This window comes from Toxorhynchites rutilus, chromosome 2 (assembly GCF_029784135.1).
Source record: "Toxorhynchites rutilus septentrionalis strain SRP chromosome 2, ASM2978413v1, whole genome shotgun sequence".
Lineage (NCBI taxonomy): Eukaryota > Metazoa > Arthropoda > Insecta > Diptera > Culicidae > Toxorhynchites > Toxorhynchites rutilus.
Window position 1 is genome coordinate 126577103 of NC_073745.1, and position 18064 is coordinate 126595166.

General features: G+C 37.1%; 1 protein-coding gene across 27 annotated transcripts in view; it reads right to left on the bottom strand.

Moving 5' to 3' along the window:
* Nucleotides 1-18064, bottom strand: part of LOC129764935 (protein muscleblind) — a 799891-nt gene that overhangs the window by 274079 nt on the left and 507748 nt on the right. The window contains exon 1 of one of the 27 annotated variants that reach the window (XM_055764597.1): nucleotides 13500-13771. The exons of 25 other annotated variants lie outside the window; for them this stretch is intronic. The gene's annotated coding sequence lies outside the window, so the exon portion shown is untranslated. Of the gene's footprint in view, nucleotides 1-13499; nucleotides 13772-18064 lie in introns of those variants that run through there. One more of the 27 variants, XM_055764593.1, reaches the window with a different exon arrangement.

The following is an 18064-nucleotide window of genomic DNA, read 5'->3' on the forward strand; positions in this document are numbered from 1 at the left end:
TTTGAAAGCTCCAATTATTGCTTTGAAAATGCTATTTATTTTATCCTTCCTGGAGTGCATTCAGCTTTTGTGCAGATAGTTCCATCGGCAGAAACTTCAGCTTGTTGATCATTCTCATCCGAAAATGACGACAGTATCAACATTATTCTTGGTCTACGTAAACTGATTCTCTTTACTATTGTTCTCTGAGGAAACTAACATTTTTTTCTTATGATTGATCATTCATATTTCAGATACTGGTCAAATTTCAGAAATTAATTTCATAAACAATTTGATCGATATCAGAAAAGTCTTCTCTTGAATCTTTTACGTCCTCTAAAACTCTAGATATGTTAAGGTGTCTCGGCATTTTTGGGTTAAGTTTTATAACTAGATAAAAATATATATTTAAAACATTGTTATTTTTTCCCCTCAATATAATACAAATATTCATAACTTACTTACACTGCAAACTACTATAACTGTACTTTTTTTTAAATCAACTCAATTGTCCACAATATTGTGAGTATTTCAACTGCACTAATTTCAGCATTACCTATTTGTACCGTATACACCAACTACCAATGAGAGAATAAAATTGCATCACAAAATATTACAAAATTCTAAAAATTTCCCAAATTTTGTGGTTTAGAAGCAGTAATTGTTCCGGAGATTTTGATTGGCTGGCACCGTAGTGGCAGATTGACGTTTTTTTTCTAAGCAATTTTGATATTAGAAACATTAAAAATCACCACCGGTCATTCTGACCGGTCTGTATAAATAGGTATACCACATATGTATATCAGAAAAATTGGAAGTGAGAGACAAAAATAATTTAAAATATAGATCAATACATGAATTTAGAAAAAGTCATGACATCAATGAAAAATATAAAAAAAAAAATTCAATACAAAATATTGCGAACAAATTATAAAACCGGTCATTTTTTGATGGTTCCAGTGTTAAAATTCAGTTTATAATTTGATTTTGGAAACACTTATTTGTATAAACCAGAAAAGATTGTACCGTTTACCGTAGTTATTTTTTTTCAAAAGATCTGCCTTTCTGCAAAAAATCACAATAGCGTAGATCTAATTTTCCTAGATTTGAAACCTTCGGGGTCCAGAACGCCAGTTCAGTTGTATGATCAAAACAACTCTCTAAAGGGTGTGTCACATCAAATTGCATCACGGAAAAAACGCTGTAGAAATTCGCCCAGTAGACCGATCCTTTTGAAAATTTTAGACAGTAAAATAAAAACTATTAAACAACTTTTGGCATTTTCTTTTTATTCATACTTCGAGCCCAAGCCCGTATGCTCGCACCTTCCTCTTTACCCCGTCCATAAGGTTCTGTACAACGTCAGGTTGTAGTTTTTTTTGAACAGAAATCCATTTTCTCTTGAAGTCCGCCTCCGATTTGACAACTTATGGGTTCTTCCGGAGGGCCTGCTTCATAATCGCCCAATATTTCTCTATTGGGGGAAGCTCCGGCGCGTTGGGCGGGTTCATTTCCTTTGGCACGAAGGTGACCCCGTTAACTTCGTACCACTCCAACACGTCCTTTGAATAGTGGCATGAAGCGAGATCCGGCCAGAAGATGGTCGGGCCCTCGTGCTGCTTCAATAGTGGTAGTAAGCGCTTCTGTAGGCACTCCTTAAGGTAAACCTGCCCGTTTACCGTGCCGGTCATCACGAAGGGGGCGCTCCGCTTTCCGCAAGAGCAGATCGCTTGCCACACCATGTACTTTTTGGCAAACTTGGATAGTTTCTGCTTGCGAATCTCCTCCGGAACGCTGAAATTGTCCTCTGCGGAGAAGAACAACAGGCCCGGCAGCTGACGAAAGTCCGCTTTGACGTAGGTTTCGTCGTCCATTACCAGGCAATGCGGCTTCGTCAGCATTTCGGTGTACAGCTTCCGGGCTCGCGTCTTCTCCACCATGTTTTGCCTTTCGTCGCGGTTAGGAGCCTTCTGAACCTTGTATGTACGCAGGCCCTCCCGCTGCTTGGTCCGCTGGACGAATGAACTTGACAAATTCAGCTTATTGGCGACATCCCGGGCCGAACTTCTCGGATCTCGTCTAAACTGCTTAACTCTACGCGCTTGTGATCTTTTTCACCGACGGAGCATCCATTTTTGCCGTTCTTCACCTTCCGGTCGATGGTTAGGTTCTCGAAGTATCGTTTTAGTACTCTGCTGACCGTGGATTGGACGATTCCCAGCATCTAACCGATGTCCCGATGTGACAACTCCGGATTCTCGAAATGAGTGCACAGGATTAATTCACGACGCTCTTTTTCGTTCGACGACATTTTTCCAAATTTACGAAAAATTGACAGTGAAGCATGGCCAACGGGATCTATACACTCTTATCTGATTATAAGCGAAAGCTGAAGATATAATTCCTAAAAATTATATTTCTACAGCGTTTTTTCCGTGATGCAATTTGATGTGACACACCCTTTATGTTCGGTTGTACGAAAATAAATCGAAGACTATTATTTTCTGAGGCATTTCAAATCCGCATTCTGAAACATTCGATTGGTATGCAGCGTGTTTATATTTCTCTGGCATAAATCAATTTTCACTGAATTCGTTTACACATCACTTTTTAAATTATTGAGGTAATAGAAAATGATAGATGACGATAAAATAATAATGAATCAATATATTAAATACCGAAGGAAAGACCTCACTCAGGACATCATTTGATAAAGACTTTCTGTGAAACGCATCATGGTTAAATCACAAGGACAATTCCCCTACAGAACATTTCCGGCACGGACGACAAATTTTTCACGTTCATCCGGGCCATTAATCAGTCGCTTCACCGGATAAAGACATCGCATGGCTCACATGCTCGAGCGGAGGCCCACTACTTCAGGCTCATCGGACATTGGAATTTATCCGCTGATTAGAAACTAATTGATATATCATTGCCGCTGTCCAATACGCACTACACAGCAAAACGTTGCTGCAGCCCCTCTGCCCTCCATCGCCCCCGCCAACATTCCTTTTTAATCCTTCGCCATCAATAAAATGTTCAGTTGGAGCAAGGCCAGGCGCAAACTTAGCGCAGCAGCCACAGCTCGCACTCGGGGATCATCTATCTCTGGTTTGATAAACGAATAGCCTCACAGAGGAGGGAGCATCAGGTTGGACCGCAATGTCCACCAATCACTCCCACTGTGCCTCCTTGTCGGTCCAGCACCGGTCCCCGGTTGGTTAGTAGACCCATATGTTATCGTTAGGAGTTTCAACCGAATAAACCAGCTCCTCACCCCATGCTCATCCACCGTGGACTCATAAATTTCAATCAAAACTCATTCGTTCCCATTCCATCGAATCCGTTCCGTTTCTCTTGGTTACTAAATTCAATCACTGCTGATTATAAATTAATGATGAATAATCGGTAGACGTGTTAAATGTTCATATCGTGCTGTCTACATCTCTAATATTTTTCCGTAACACAATTTTCTTAGTAAAATTTCCCACAAGACCCAACGCCCCAGTGCGTACGAGTGCGACCAGAACAGATCGGTCCCATCAAGCTCTGTGTCAGCATCCGGCGCTCCATTACCGTTTTATCGCTCGGAGGACATCTTCCGGATGCGCCACATCTCAGTGTGTCAACCCATGTCGGCCAGGAGCAGCGAGCAGTTATGGTAAATTTGGTCCGAATAACAATGCCCGACCGAGGGCAATCGACCAAGCAACGAATAATGAGCTGGCTCCAATGGCCATCGGTTAGAGCCAACATAGATAAATTGACCAGGTAGCATTTCCATATCATTACATTCATTACAGCGCCAACGACCAGCAGCAGCAGTTTGTGTGCGCGTTGATGTGTCCTTGCCAGCGCCGCTAGTGGAGAGTGGATTCCGACCGGTGTGGTGTGTGGACGACTGACTGACTGCCTCTCGGCGTGAAGGTTGTCCACCGGCACGAACCTCGGAAGAATCATCAACGCCGCATAACTAATGCAAACCGAAAACCACAGCCAGGTACAGTGTGAGGGTGGTGCGGCGTAAGTGCTGCGTTGTGGCTGGGTGTGTGTGTGTGCGTTTGGACGCTTGAGGGAAGGATCTCGTTTTTAGCGTTTACACAAGAAACGAGGGACTTTTGGAAGTGTACATTTTTAATGCGAAATATCCAACATGCAATGTTAATAAAAGCCACCAACTAACGGAAGCAATTTACTGGTGGGAGCGCTTCACACCCAATCTTGAACGGGAGAAAGCGTCGCCGTCGTCCAGAGTATTGGGGTTTTCCCCGGTCACCAGCCTAAACTATTGCAGTCCTCTCGTCTGAATAGACCGTGGTCCATGCCCTTGTATTCTTGCTCGGTATAGGTGCTGTTGGTGATGAGAGGGATGTGGTTCGCAATAAAGCGTATAAAAGCGAAAGTCATTTGGCCATATGTAGCCGCTGCTGCCGGTGCTATTTGCCACAAGAGGGACCGAATAATGTGAAATAACAAATGTGCAGCAATATTATAACCGGAACAAGGACCGTATTACCAGAAGGTTTAAGGATCGAAACGAAACGCTCGGATAGCGGCAAATCCCACGGGGCTAATCGACAATTTGACATTGTTTTGAGGTTTTCCGTAATTTGACTTTCCGATAGTGTGGTTTCCGAGGGACGCTGGTCACATTTATCAGTTGGATGGGGCTAAATCTTCATTATAATAATCATTATCCCAAACCAAATCAATCTTACCGTTCCAAGCGGGCGAAATTCTCAAAGACCGTCACGTGCCCACTTCCCAATCCTAGGAATGACGTAAATCAAACAAACAAACAAAAAAACAACACAGTAACAAAGGACCAACACGATTTCGTACGGCGTACAGAAATCCTTTTTTTTCGTCCTCTGCAATCAACACTCATACGAAAGGAAGAGAAAGAAAAAAAAAACTAAATTTCAGAAGCACTTGTGTCAGGCGAAAAAAATATATATATAGGTGTTAACCTTCGGGTGCTTCTCATATCCCTAGTCGGGCAACCTTTCACCTTTCTCGCTTCTCGCACCCGGGGACTAATCTAAACGGGCGCCTCCTTGTTTTGATTCATGTCTCTATTCTGGGCAATAAATCGCTTATCCCGGCCTTAAGGAAGGGAATGGGTGAGCCTCCGCCGCCGGTGAATGGGTTGTGAATCGGTGGACTTGTCATCTTGATGAGCGCAGGGAGAAAAGCAAGGACTCACTCACACACACATGACAAGACACGTGTCTCTCGGCGCTTTCGGGACGGATTCGATTTTGGGACCCTCCCATCCCGGTGTGGCCCTTTTCTACGGTGATTACATTTTCAAATCTGATGCTTGATGTGTTATTGTTGGTGTTGTTGCTGCTGTTGTTGCGATCTTCGCTCACCGTCCCAAAGGGGAACGACGAGTGATTGAATTTTATTGTTAGATAAGCCGACGGCGGTTAATTTATGGGTTTTGTTCGCTCCCTGGTGCGGAACGATTTGATGTACCGATTATATTGTGAGCAGTTCAAGTGAAGGTTGTCAGTTGATCAGGCTCGTGACATTATGAACAATTATGAGGAGTTTTCCCGTTAGCAATTGTAGTAATAAATTACTGATTAACATAATTTGTCATAGTTTCGATGGTCTATTACTAACAAATGAGAGTTTTGTATCAACTGCATAAATCTTGAATGTTGTTTACAAAGTATTCTAGTAAATTCACTCCAATATCCTTCACATATTGAATAACCACCGACAATCGGTCAAGCGAATCACATTCTATAGACGAATTTCTTGCCAACTCGACTGGCCGTTGACAGCACCATCTCAGATAGCAGTGGAACGTTGTGGGTGTGAAGACATGGGTCATTTAAGCAACTTTGCATACTTGAAATATTCGAAAAATAAATAGACAACTTTTTTGAAAAAGCCAATTTTTTTTCTTAAATTTTTACAAAAACTTTTATAACTTAAAAACTATGATACCTACAACATTCATATCAAAGGATGAAATGAATTAAATTGTTTAAATTTTTACGAAAAAATACCAAAATTTTTTTGGAAAAAAATTTTGCTGAAAAAAAAGTAATTTTAAAAATGAAAATTCATTTTTCTAAAAAACGTATATTTTTTAATTTATTTTTTTTTTCTAACAACAACTTTTTTAAATTTTGTATTAAAAAATACAACCTATCCTAATCCTAATTTTGTTTAATGTCAAGATAGCGATATAGTGTGTTCGATAAAGTTTTAGATCTTATTAAAATGTGAACTTTTGTCGAAGACATCAACTTCCTATCTTCTATAGTTTTTGGAATATATGTCATTTTTGTATCTGAAAAAAATAATGATTGGCTCGTAACATTTTTGTGTGTAAATTCTCACGTTTGACATGTTCTCGACATGTTTCCAAATAGAGAAAAGTTAGTAGAGCATGTAAATTGCGATAATTTATACATAAAAATGTTACGAATTGAACATTAATAGTAAAGGGTGTGTCACATCAAATTGCATCACGGAAAAAACGCTGTAGAAATTTAATTTTTAGGAATTATATCTTCAGCTTATAATCATATAAGAGTGTATAGATCACGTTGGCCATGCTTCACTGTCAATTTTTCGTAAATTTGGAAAAATGTCGTCGAACGAAAAAGAGCGTCGTTAATTAATCCTGTGCACTCATTTCGAGAATCCGGAGTTGTCACATCGGGACATCGGTAAGATGCTGGGAATCGTCCAATCCACGGTCAGCAGAGTACTAAAACGATACTTCGAGAACCTAACCATCGACCGGAAGGTGAAGAACGGCAAAAATGGATGCTCCGTCAGTGAAAAAGATCACAAGCGCGTAGTTAAGCAGTTTAGACGTGATCCGAGAAGTTCGGTCCGGGATGTAGCCAATAAGCTGAATTTGTCAAGTTAATTCGTTCAGCGGACCAAGCAGCGGGAGGGCCTGCGTACATACAAGGTTCAGAAGGCTCCTAACCGCGACGAAAGGCAAAACATGGTGGGGAAGACGCGAGCCCGGAAGTTGTACACCGAAATGCTGACGAAGCCGCATTGCCTGGTAATGGACGACGAAACCTACGTCAAAGCGGACTTTCGTCAGCTGCCGGGCCTGTTGTTCTTCTCCGCAGAGGACAAATTCAGCGTTCCGGAGGAGATTCGCAAGCAGAAACTATCCAAGTTTGCCAAAAAGTACATGGTGTGGCAAGCGATCTGCTCTTGCGGAAAGCGGAGCGCCCCCTTCGTGATGACCGGCACGGTAAACGGGCAGGTTTACCTTAAGGAGTGCCTACAGAAGCGCTTACTACCACTATTGAAGCAGCACGAGGGCCCGATCATCTTCTGGCCGGATCTCGCTTCGTGCCATTATTCAAAGGACGTGTTGGAGTGGTACGAAGCCAACGGGGTCACCTTCGTGCCAAAGGAAATGAACCCGCCCAACGCGCCGGAGCTTCGCCCAATAAAGAAATATTGGGCGATTATGAAGCATGCCCTCCGGAAGAACCCAAAAGTTGTCAAATCGGAGGCGGACTTCAAGAGAAAATGGATTTCTGTTCAAAAAAAAACTACAACCTGACGTTGTACAGAACCTTATGGACGGGGTAAAGAGGAAGGTGCGAGCATACGGGCTTGGGCTCGAAGTATGAATAAAAAGAAAATGCCAAAAGTTGTTTAATAGTTTTTATTTTACTGTCTAAAATTTTCAAAAGGATCGGTCTACTGGGCGAATTTCTACAGCGTTTTTTCCGTGATGCAATTTGATGTGACACACTCTTTATTTTTTCAAAGAAAAAAATTAAAAAATTGTTGTTCGAAAAACTTTTTCCATGTAAATGTGCCCATCGTCCGATGTATGGAAAAATCATTGGAAATTCTAAGGGTTATTTATATATATTTTTTTAAATTTTAAAAACATATGTTTTAGAAAAAAATGAATTTCAATTTTCAAAATTTTTTTTTCAATGAATTTTTTTTCCAAAAAAAAACTTTGATAGTTTTTGATGAAAACCTAAGTAATTTTCTCCATTTCATTCTCTGACCATCTTTTTGTAGATGTTATAGTTTTTAAATTAAGATTTTTCGAAAAAAAAAAGTGGAAAAAACTCAAAATTTAAAAAAAACCTACAAAAAAATATCAGAGCTACAAAATTTTAGTCAAAGAATAGAATGTAGGAAATTATTTCGGTTTTCATTAAAAATTATCAAAAAAATTTTTGGAAAAAAAAATATTTTGAAAACTAAAATTCATTTTTCTCGGAAACATTGTAAGCATATGTTTTTTATTGCAGTTTGTATATGTTTTAAATTACATTATATTCCACAAAATGTGCACTAAATTATGTATGCGCACATGATTGGTTCTCATTTCTCATTTCAAATCAAGTCGTGTCCTGAATCGAAATCAAGTCGTATCCTGAATCGTCCACCATACTCACATGAGCTTATCTTTTCCTTAAAACTTAAGAGAGAGAGAGAGCATTCAAAAAGCTATTAAACTAATGGAATAACTGTTTCGAAGCTGATCGAAACCTCTTGGAGTAATAAAACCAACAAATATAAACAAGTTCATACATTTCAAAGTTTATTTCCACTACCAAACGCTAGTTTACATTAATCCTATTGATCCTTATGCTGTTCTCATTTCTATTATTTATCTCATATTTCCCATTGAACTCCTTTATACAATTTGTCTCAGTTGTCTCGTTTCTCCCGTTTCTCTCATTGCTCTCATTTCTCTCATTCTTTCACAGTTCATTAATTCCTCTCATTTCTTTCATTTCTCTCATTGTTCTCATGTCTCAATTGAAAATAAGATTAGTCTGAATTAAAGCTTCTACGGTTTCGTAATCTCACAACATAATCGTAGTCTGACTCTTCGTTTCAGATTGCGCCCTGAAGTGCGATTGCTGCTCCATTTTCTGAGTGATAAATTTCTTAGATTTGGGAATCGATAACACCGAATAGGTTCACTCATATTTTAAATATGTTTAGACTGCGAAAGGTTTGATTGCCGTTGCCGTTTCCAGTTGATCGTTTTTCATGGGATTGCTGCATAAGTACATTTTTGCATTGAATTGTTTCTCGTTTGGAAAGTACAAAAATCAAGGAAATTCATTGACAGTGATTGTCAGGATTTGATGGTTAATATATAACCATCACTGGTCACGTCATTTTTACTTTCTGGTATTTCTAACAGTTAAGAAAGGCATTGAAAACCCGTACTAAAATTCAATAAGAAGGTTTCGAATAATATTTTGAAAGCTTGTATCAAGATTTTCTAATATCGCTACGTTTTGTATTAACACACATGTCTGTAAATGTTTTTCAACGTAACTTCCAAACATATGTTTTTGCCATAATGATGAATTTGGAAATGTTGTTGAAAATTTTAAGCAAATTCATTAAATTTCATGAACATGACGGTATAACATGACAAACATACTATAAAAAACTATAAAAAATACAATAAATTAGAAATATCTTTTCAAATATCTCGAGAATGGCTGCATTTAGAAGGAGATTGCTAATGAGCTTTCTTGTTTTGAATCACATCAGGAATCATAATTTGTGACTTAATTTGGTTGTTAACATACAGAAAGGTCTCGAGGTCTCGAAAATCCATAAACAGTCGATGTTCCACAAAGTTCGTCAAAAATAGTTCTACCATCTTGGACTCATTTCTTTATTTTTCTATATGACTTTTATTTAATATGAAAAAAAATTAAAAATACATATTTTAGATATCGCTAATTAAAGTTTTTTTCGTAAATAAAAAAAAAGAGTGATCATTTTCTTTCTCAGAATACATATAATTATTCGCGTTTAAACATCAATACTCTATAAATTTTCCTGAGACACTATTTCGGTACGACATATAGTTTTTGAGATATAAAGACCAAAATCGATACACCCTATTGAAAAGTCACACTTGAGTCAAAAAAATCCCAATTGCTGTAAAAATATCATATTTTCCCCAACCCAAACGTAATACAAACTTTCATTCGAATTCGTGAGTCACGATTGCACACAAGAATTTGATTTTTTTTAAACATTCAAAGCAATCAAAGGTCATGTAAATCAAAGGAAAGTATTGAATTCAATTTCATTCGAAAGGTGTTCCATTCAATCACTAATTGAAATTAGAGTGGTTTATTGATCGCGGGTCAGCAAGCTTTGAAAGAAAAAAAAACTAATGCTAAGCCAAAATATGCAGTGAAAATAATTGCGATGGAAATATATTAAAAATAAATAAACATACATTTTTTTGCATTAAATGCTGTTTTTGAGGTTTTTTTTCTCTACTTATGCAATTAAATCACTTCATAAAAAAAAGCTTTGAGCTGTTCAAATGAGCCGATTCGTTTATTTGAGCATATGTCTCCGACTCGCTCACTAGTATAAACAGTTTTGCCCATCTCTTATGTAGAAACTATAGAGATCTCAGAAACAGTGTATCTTCCAAAAGCGATTTAGTTTTGAACAAGGCGAATACGGCCATTTTTTTTGTGAGAATGGAAACATTTACGTCAATGACGTGGACAAACGCTAAAGGGCCTGGCCGGGTAAGGGAGTAAAAAGTGCCCCCAAACCAAATCACTAGCTGTATGGCAAATATAGTAAAGGATATTAAATAAGAAATTTTGGTGGTTTATTTGAACCCCTATGTGGTTTGACGTAGGATCTATAGTGAAAAACGTACTTTTCGTTAATTTCACGCCATCCTCAAAAGATCCGAGATAAAAATTTGAAAAAAATACTGAATGTGCATCTTACTACGATGTATCAAAAAAAATTATCAAAAAAAAATTTCATCAAAAATTTTAGTACTAAAAAAAATAATGAAATCTTGAAAATTTTTTTTTTGGGATTTAGAGATTCAGTACTACTCTAATTCATATTTTAATGTGTTTCTACGGCTTTTCTAGATATGTGTGATTTTTTTCAGATTTTTTTCAGTGTTGCGCGGTATCAAAAAATTTTTTTTTTATGTTTCCAAAGAGTGGTTAGGTAAGGGAGTAAAAAGTGCCCCCAAACCAAATCACTAGCTGTATGGCAAATATTGTAAAGGATATTAAATAAGAAATTTTGGCGGTTTATTTGAACCCCTATGTGGTTTGACGTAGGATCTATAGTGACAAACGTACTTTTTCGTGCATTTCACGCCATCCTCAATAGATCCGAGATAAAAATTTGAAAAAAATACTGAATGTGCATCTTACCACGGTGTATCAAGAAAAATTATCAAAAAAATAATTCATCAAAAATTTTAGTATTAAAAAAAAATTATGAAAATTTGAAAATTTTTTTTTGGGATTTAGAGATTCAATACTACTCTAATTCATATTTAAATGTGCTCTTACGGCTTTTCTAGATTGATAAATATCGTCAAGCTGTTTTTTTTTAAATATCTAATAATAAAAATAAAATAATAAAAAAGAAAAATACACAGTACAAAAAAATGTTATAGATTTTCTGGCATTTCGAAATTTTGAAAAAAAATATAACTTTGAGACCACAAATTCGATTTGTTTTTTTATTTTAATCTTTCAATTGAAAACCACGAATACAATAAAATAATCGATTTCAAAAAAATAAAAATAATAATGCAGACGATGAAGAAAATTATTTTGTGTCACACAATGCTCTTAAAAATTCAGGAAAAATTACGCCACATGTAGAAAAAAGCCACATACGAACGCATTTAAATAAAAATTTGAGCAGGAGTGGGTCTCAAAGTTATATTTTTTTTTTCAAAATTTCGAAATGCCAGAAAATCTATAACATTTTTTTGTACTGTGTATTTTTTTTCATTTTATTTTTAGTATTAGATATTTGAAAAAAAAAACAGTTTGAAGATATTTATAAATCTAGAAAAGCCGTAAGAGTACATTTGAATATGAATTAGAGTAGTACTGAATCTCTAAATCCAAAAAAAAAATTTTCAAAATTTTAATATTTTTTTAGTACAAAAATTTTTGATGAAATTTTTTTTGATAATTTTTCTTGATACACCATGGTAGGATGTACATTCAGTATTTTTTTCAAATTTTTATCTCAGATCTATTGAGGATGGCGTGAAATAAACGAAAAAGTACGTTTTTCACTATAGATCCTACGTCAAACCACATAGGGGTTCAAATAAACCACCAAAATTTCTTATTTAACATCCTTTACAATATTTGCCATACAGCTAGTGATTTGGTTTGGGGGCACTTTTTACTCCCTTACCTAACCACTCTTTGGAAACATAAAAAAAAAATTTTTTGATACCGCGCAACACTGAAAAAAATCTGAAAAAAATCACACATATCTAGAAAAGCCGTAGAAACACATTAAAATATGAATTAGAGTAGTACTGAATCTCTAAATCCCAAAAAAAAAATTTTCAAGATTTCATTATTTTTTTTAGTACTAAAATTTTTGATGAAATTTTTTTTTGATAATTTTTTTTGATACATCGTAGTAAGATGCACATTCAGTATTTTTTTCAAATTTTTATCTCGGATCTTTTGAGGATGGCGTGAAATTAACGAAAAGTACGTTTTTCACTATAGATCCTACGTCAAACCAGATAGGGGTTCAAATAAACCGCCAAAATTTCTTATTTAATATCCTTTACAATATTTGCCATACGGCTAGTGATTTGGTTTGGGGGCACTTTTTACTTCCTTACCCGGCCAGGCCCTTTAAAGAAGTCTGCGCAGCAACAAAGCACAAGCGTAATTTAGGCTCGAATAATTGTAACATCCGCTGTATGCACCATAGTTGTCCTCGATTGAGTTTTTCAAACCTAGATGATGATTATAAAACTTACAGCTCAATTGAGAAGGATTCACAACGAATACGAAAAACATTGCTTTTTTGTCCACCTTCCAACCTCCAACTCTTTTTTGGTGGAGAGAGAGAATCAGCAGTATAAATGGTATCGAAGTACCATTTCGAAAATTCCTTAGCGCGTTTACTCAAATGAACTAACTGAATTCCATGCAAATTTATCCATAAGAAAACATCTCGGAAATAAACTCATTAGCGATAGGCACGGCGAATGAAAAAAGGAAAACTATGTCTTTTGGCAATTATCCCGTTTTATATCACACTTTTTCACTCTTATGTGTCATTTACTGTAATTAAAACGTCATTCTTGGTGAAAGTTGAATCGTCACTTCTGGAATAAAATTCTCACAACCGACAACGGCTTACACACACGTTCACTTTATAATAACTCTGATGTTATTTATACTCCCATCCATTTGGATCACTCAACAACCATTTTGAACACGGTGCCGCGTTTACATTTAGGGGCCTGATCCCAAAAATAAACATCAAGAGTGCCCTCACCATCCACTATTTTAAAAAGAATCAACACTGTTTATCCGGCGAAATTCGCCATGATTAATAAATGTTTGAATTAACACCACCAGGCAAGCGCAGAGAGAGAGCAAAGAGGTTCATCACCGTCCATTTTCACGTGTGATATGTTGTGTTCTACAATCTGGAAAATGGGGCTGCAAAATATTTTCGCCAAAAATACTCACTGCGGTCCAACAACAACTTGTGATCACGAAATGATACCCCGCGTAATCAAGGGACGCAGTGAAAATCACTCGCAGTACAGAGCTCGAACAACGTCTAACTGACAGTTTTCCGAGTTTTCCCCGATATACACAGGCCAACAACGGACAGTGTCTGTGTGTACGGACTCGGTAGCGACAAAAATCGCGACTGTCAGGCACGCAAAAAAAACTTGGCGACCACCGCACCGCGCGCGCTCACACTCTCTAATAACAATATCGTGGATATCGAACAGAACTCCCAAACGTTGTCCACACGTATGGAAAATAGAAGAAAAACGCCCCCGTCGCCACATTGTCGCCAGAGAAGACAGCTTTTCGGGAAGCCATTTCTCTTCTTTCAATAGCTCTGCACCGGGTACATCCCGATTTCCCCTCCTTCTGCTCAGTTGCGGCTCCACCGAAGGCCAACCCAACATGATCCGGATTTTAAAATAGAGTCAGTTGGAGAAGACAGCTAAATAACACAATCTGGCTGAGTGTGACTGCATAGCTGGCTTACGTGACATATTGGACCGAACCTTCGCTACACATTGATCGAAGTACACAAAGGACATTTATGTGATTGTTGGCCTCAGTCAAAACAACTAATGACGACATTTCTGTGTTCAGCCAACCCTGAGGAAGAACTAGAAGTGTAAGTTATAATGCATCCGCTGCTGCATTCCCCAGACTTTCCCATTCTGGCTTCCGTTGGTAGTGGTATTGGTTCGGGACCGTACGGAAAAAGTGACCACCATTGATTTATGGTAATTCAATTGTCCTGTAATCTTCACAAGTTATATCACAAGTTACAAAATAAAAGTTTTCAGTTTTCCCGACTATTCATGAACCGATGGCTACATAAATGATTCATTGGGCTGGTTTCGGGAACTCCCAAACCGCATATACCATTCGGTATCGATATCGATTTCGACTCAAGAATTCGAGGAAGTGCTTGGCACATTTTTACAACCTGTCGCGCCCCAATGGTCCCCGGTGGTAATTATAGAACGTGTCGTTTCGCGCGTTCGAACGCGAAGTGAACATTAAAAAGAAGCACAGGAATAATAAACACGGTCAGTGTTTCGACCTGAGGTTCAATAATTACAGGCATATGTGACACCCTTAATTCAGGTGAGGTGAGCAAACCGTAAGGCGTAATCCGAACCAGCTGTGTAAGTGTTTTGCATTTAATTTGTTGCCGGAGATGATGACCCATACAATGTAGAGGAGATGTGTCTAAAATGCGCCTGCCGGGCAATTTGACCCGCCTGATTTTCTCGTAAACCAGCAAGAATAGAAATGCAATGGATATAGGCAATCGTGCTGGTCAATGATAGAATCCTACCATGCAAGTTTTACATTTGTAACATGCTTTAAAAAAATAGGAAAAATAATTTTCTTTAGAAGCAATTTTCGTTGTAATTTTCTACATCATTTCTATAAGGTTTTTGTTGCTTGAAACCGATTCAGAGGCGATAACTGTGGGTCATATTTATTGAGTCGAGTTCCCAGTGAATATCAAAGATGAAGAAAATGGTAAGAAAGGATTCATTTCCTTCTAAATTTGATATCTTCCGCATCAGCTTACCATCGGGCAGTATGGTATACCCTCGATCGGAGCAATTTGCTCGTTTTCGGCCGTAAACATTCTCACGAGAGAAATAGCTTGTATGTGAGAGATGCCAGATGATTTTTTCAAATATCACTGCATGGCACGAATAAATGTCTTCAAATGTAATTATAATGAACAAAAATGACTAAACCATCACGATATTCCTAAATCATGTTCGATAAATCACGCAAACAATTGTTTTCACATACTTTGAAATGACCTCAGTATGTTTTCACAAAATTAAATGTCTTCAAAACGAAAACATGTCTTCACATCTGGCATCTATATTATGTGCTCAGAGAATGCAGAAAAACAAGGGCGCGGACTGGAGAATTAATGCACGAATACTGGGATAACACGCTCACCGGAGGAACGGTTTCTTCTCTTCGCTGGTCGGCATGAAGGGAATAGATTGATGGAATCTCTCATTCATACAAGCTGTTTCTCTGATCTTTATAGTCTCTGAGAGAAACAACTCATGGGCACATCATATTTCTGCTGGGCCATTTAACACCGTATGATTGAAAATTCAGAATTTGGGCACCTTACAAAATAAAATTCGTAGCACTTTTGTTATTCAGTATCTAAAATACAGAACGATTACAGATGACTGAGGGTTAACTAATCAACGTACTGACGTAGTTGTTACCTTAAATTTCAAGAGCATGGTCAAGATAAATCCATTCTCGCTTAGGGGGTGCGTATTACACACTTCTCCTATACTATGGAATTCTGTTCAGATTATAGATCCCAGATTCTCACTCCAAATAATATGAAGATATGTGTAATTTTTGAAAAGGGCGTATCGATTTTAGTAAGAGAAATATTTGATATTTTATATGTCTAAAACTATGAGTCCTACCGAAATAGAGTCTTAGAACTGTTATACAGTATTGATATCCAAACGTGACAAAATATACACTGAGATAAAAAATAGTACTCGGTAACGAAATTGATCTTCGTTTGAAAGCGGAAATGGTTTTATGTGATAAAACGCACTCCTATATCGTCTTCTATCTATATGAATAAAAATGGATCGGCGAATGTGTTGATAAGAGCAAAACTCGAGAAAGGAATTGTTCGATATAGGGCTGTCTTTACTCCAACATATTTTTGTATCAAACATCTATTCCATGTAACGGAGAAACATGTTATTTGCAAGTGGAAGCGCGAGAATTGTGTCTGTAAATAATCTGATATTATAATGTCGAGTTTTGGTAGTAGTACTGAAATTTTGTAGTAAAAAATAATTTTAATGGGTAGATTGGAAGAACAATCAATGAACAGTTCTGCGATTGGACCCATAAACATACGCTTAGTAAAAAAACGTTGATGTGATAACGAAAAATAAATTTTGGGCGGGACGAAGTTCGCCGGGTCAGCTAGTTTATTATAAGAACAATAAATTAGAAAGGAGATTGATAAAGAGCTTTTTTTGTTTCAAATCACATCAGAAATACAAAAATAAAAAAAAATAAAATTGAAAAAGGCAATAAACTAGAAATGTTTTTCCAAATATCTCGAGAATGGCTGCATTTAAAAGGAGATTGATAAAGAGCTTTTTTTGTCTTAAATCATATCAGGATTCATAATTTGTGGCTAAAATGAGTGTTGACATACAGAAATTTGGGGGGTCTCCGTAGCCACATTGGTTGCGCGTTCGCTTAGTAAGCGATCGATCGTGAGTTCAAAACTCAGGGCGTCAGCGATGAAGATCGATAAGATTGATCTCTGCAACTGCTCTGCTCTGCAAGACACATCGGACTGCTGTTCTATAAAAAACTCAACAATGATCAATCAACTGTCTCTGCTGTCCGGTCTTAACTGGACAATGGAAGAATAGAAGGAAAACTCTTACGCCTAAATGGCTACTGTGTAAATGAGTACCATGCAATGGTATAGAAGCGAATACTCTAACGCCGAAAAATGGCAATTGTGTAATGTGCTAATTAGAGATATGATAAACATTTGACATGTACACGATTAAAATTCGGCTCTGTTACAGCTAAAATGCTAATGAGCCTGAAATAAATAAAAGGGATAAAAAAATACAAAAATTCAAAAATTCATAAAAATTCGGTCTATTTGTCAAAAATAGTTTTACCATCTTGTACCCATTTTTTAAATTTTCTGCCTGACTTCTATTTGATATGAAAAAAAAATTAAAAATATATATTTTAGATATTGCAAATTAAATTTTTTTTAAATTAAAAAAAGTACTATTTTTCTCAGTGTATATTTTTTCACGTTTGGACATTAATACTCTTTCTAAGACTCTATTTCGGTAGGACTCATAGTTTTCGAGATATAAATTATCAAAGATTTCTCTTGCTAAAATCGATACGCACTTTTCAAAAGTTACACTTTTGTCAAAAAATTCCCAAACGCTGTGGAGAACTCATATTTCCTCCAACTCAAACAAAATACAAATTTTCATCCGAATCAAAAATCCTCATTGTTTTGTCATTTGTCGATTTCATTTAGAATTGCTCTATACTAGTGTTATTAGTGCCCCAATTGTTCTGATTGATTTTAAGTTTGAAGGACGCAATTAATACTATAAAGGCAAATTTATATTGCGAAAGTCATTGAACAACAGGAAACACAGTATACAGTCTATGAGTTATTTTTGTACCCGCCTTGGATGCATTCATTCATCGACCAAGAAAAATATCTATACATACTTTCCACACTGCATATCAAACGAATTACCAACCCTTCCTCCCCCAACGAAGTCCTTTCTGAACCCGCGAGTCCAAGCCAGAAGTGATCGGCCAATTATTTACCTGCAAATAGACAGAAACGAAAGATAAAGATTAGTATAATAAAATACCCTCAAATCTGTGTCGACAGAAACATTACAAAATCGAACGGAAGTGAAAACTGAACACACACGCACACAAAGAGAGCAAGGATTCCGCCGCATTTCGAT